Source organism: Sprattus sprattus (assembly GCF_963457725.1).
Source record: "Sprattus sprattus genome assembly, chromosome: 5".
Taxonomy (NCBI): domain Eukaryota; kingdom Metazoa; phylum Chordata; class Actinopteri; order Clupeiformes; family Clupeidae; genus Sprattus; species Sprattus sprattus.
In genome coordinates, this window is record NC_137924.1 from 14,845,766 (window position 1) to 14,848,410 (window position 2,645).

The 2,645-nt window shown below is 37.9% G+C and overlaps 1 pseudogene across 1 annotated transcript; it reads right to left on the reverse strand.

The window, feature by feature from the left end:
* Positions 1-1,343: 1,343 nt before the first annotated feature.
* Positions 1,344-2,233, reverse strand: LOC308366039 (annotated as a pseudogene). The gene has a single exon. The product of its transcript is annotated as an uncharacterized misc_RNA (transcript).
* Positions 2,234-2,645: the final 412 nt, after the last annotated feature.

The window sequence follows — 2,645 nt, forward strand, 5'->3', positions numbered from 1 at the left end:
TGCAGAATATAAAAAATCGTATAAATATAGGATATTTAGACAGTTAACTTCCACCACACAAACTTTGTAGCTTTTTTTTGTTTAAAGGCACCCAGTGCAACTTTCGAGGCTTAAAAATAAACATTCAATTCCTAGTCTTTTTTACACGTAGTAAGTTTCAATAACTCCATACCATTACATACCGACATTCAAGCAGCAAAGATGAGACGTCGTTGTGTGGTGAGAACTGATAGAAAATCGATAACAACAACAATCGCCGCCATTTTCTTTATTTTTTGGTAACCTACAATAAATAAAGCAGGTTCCAGTCAATGGAAAAATGGCTTCTCCCCACCGGCGATTGTTGTTGTTTACGATTTTCTATCAGTTCTCACCACACAACGACGTCTCATCTTTGCTCCTTGAATGTCGATATGTAATGGTATGGAGTTATTGAAACTTACTACGTGCAAAAAAGACTAGAAATTGAATGTTTATTTTTCATTGAATGTTTACATAAAGTTGCACTGGGTGCCTTTAAAGAGGGTGGTTTTAATTGTCCATTTGGTGTGATTCACATTTCTACTAAATGATACTAAACACTGAAAATTAGAACATTAAAACAGAATTTACAGAGATGAACATTCTACGAGCACAAATGCCAGATACGTTACAAGCACGGCACAGTTTGAGTGTGTTAATGTTTGGGTTAAGGAATATTTTTAATAATTACACCACGCTCCCCATGGATGTTACAAGCCAGCTGAGTGTCCTTGGGTATGATGGTGACCCCTAGGAGTGGATGGCTCAAGCCAGCTGAATGTCCGATGGTATGATGGTGACTCTCTAGATGTGGATGCCACAAGCCACGCTGGCCTCCTGAAGAACCACTGTTTTACATTTTTAAATGTGATTATATTACAATAGAAACAGACATAAACAGAAGGAAAACAAGTTGGTGTTTATGTTTTGCTGGGGTTTCTCTCAGTTACTGTTGTTGTTTCTGTTTTTCCTTCATGTCTCTTGCTAAAGCAGAGAGGAAGAGCACTCAGGATACCTTTAGCATCCTTCCTCACAAGTGCATAGAGAACAGAATCGAACAGGGGGTTCCACGCCAAGGTAGGAATAAGATGGTGTATAAAAAGAACAAGAGCCAGGGTTGCCATAATCTGTCTCTGGTCATAACTAAGTACTGATGTCCTGGAGAGGGCCCTCCATGTCCCCATAAAAAATAACATCACCAGGGGGTAAGGCAGCAGCAAAACCACAAGCACAACCTCAAAAAAATATTTACAGAAATAGGATTTTGAATGTGGTGACAATTGTAAGCGGGTTGTGTCTGGGCTACACATAGCTCCTTTACCTTAGACTTGGGCTTCTGCCACATTTGTTGCAACTGTGTTTTCCTCATGTCTCTCATTAAAACAGGAAAAAAGAGCACTAAAAATATGTTTAACATCCTTCCTCATGAACACATAAAGTAGAAAATCAAATAGGGGGTTCAATGCAATGAGAATTTCAGAAGAATGTCTCCACCTATATCGAGAAGCTCGATCAGTATATACATATGGAAATCGAGCTATAATCAATATTATTATGTATGGTAGGAATAAGATTGTGTAAATACAAAGAACAAGAGCCAGGGTTGCCATAATCTGTCTCTGGTCATAACGAGGTACTGATGTCCTGGAGAGGGCCCTCCATGTCCCCACAAAAAGGACATCACCAGGGGGTAAGGCAGCAGCAAAAACACAACTATAACTACAACTATACCCAAATTGTCAAGGCTTTTGGTAGACCAGATGACACACCATAACAATATCAATATCCAAACAGCGACAGACACAAACACTGATATCCTCATCTTAAGCATTTTTCGGTACCAAACAGGGTGAGCAATCATTGTATATCTCTCTGCAGATAGACACACCATAAAGCACACATTAACTCCCACACCAAACATGTAGATTAACTTCAGAGGTAGTTTAACTTCAGACACATTCATTTTTCTTGTTACAAACATAATCACATTGGCAAAAACCTGTATCAGATCAGAAATGAAAAGGTTTATAACATACACAGGAGCAACATGATTGGTTTTGGATAGAGAGTGCAACCCATAAATAGCCATGCATATTAGAGGGAGGGCAACAGAGGAAATTAGACAGTGAACGATCAGGATGATGGTTTCAAAATCCAAAAACGGTGGCTCAGTGTAGTTGTGTGCTGATGTCTGGTTGTGAGGTTCCTCCATTTCAGTTGGACTCTTTGTCTCTAGAAAGATCAAATAACAAACATTCTGTACATCCACAAACTTTTTTGATTGGCTGGCAGATGAAATGACATGAATTCTGGACATTAATGACACTTGTGATACTTTAAGATGAGAAATACTCTTATTGGCTGGCAGGTGTCCCAATATTTCTGTATTTATAACAGGACACCCATGAAGTCAATCAGGTAGAAAAGTTAACTCTCAACTTCTATTCTTCTCTTTAATCATCAGAATGAATACGTGCAACTAAAAAAGACCACTAAGTTTAAACTTTTGCATTTTAAACTTTTGTTCAATTTAAAATAATTTGAAATGTTATTCAATTTGTTATTGATTAAAATTTCAGACTTGTGACTGGTAACCTGTACAAACGTTGAAAAGCAAATACAAA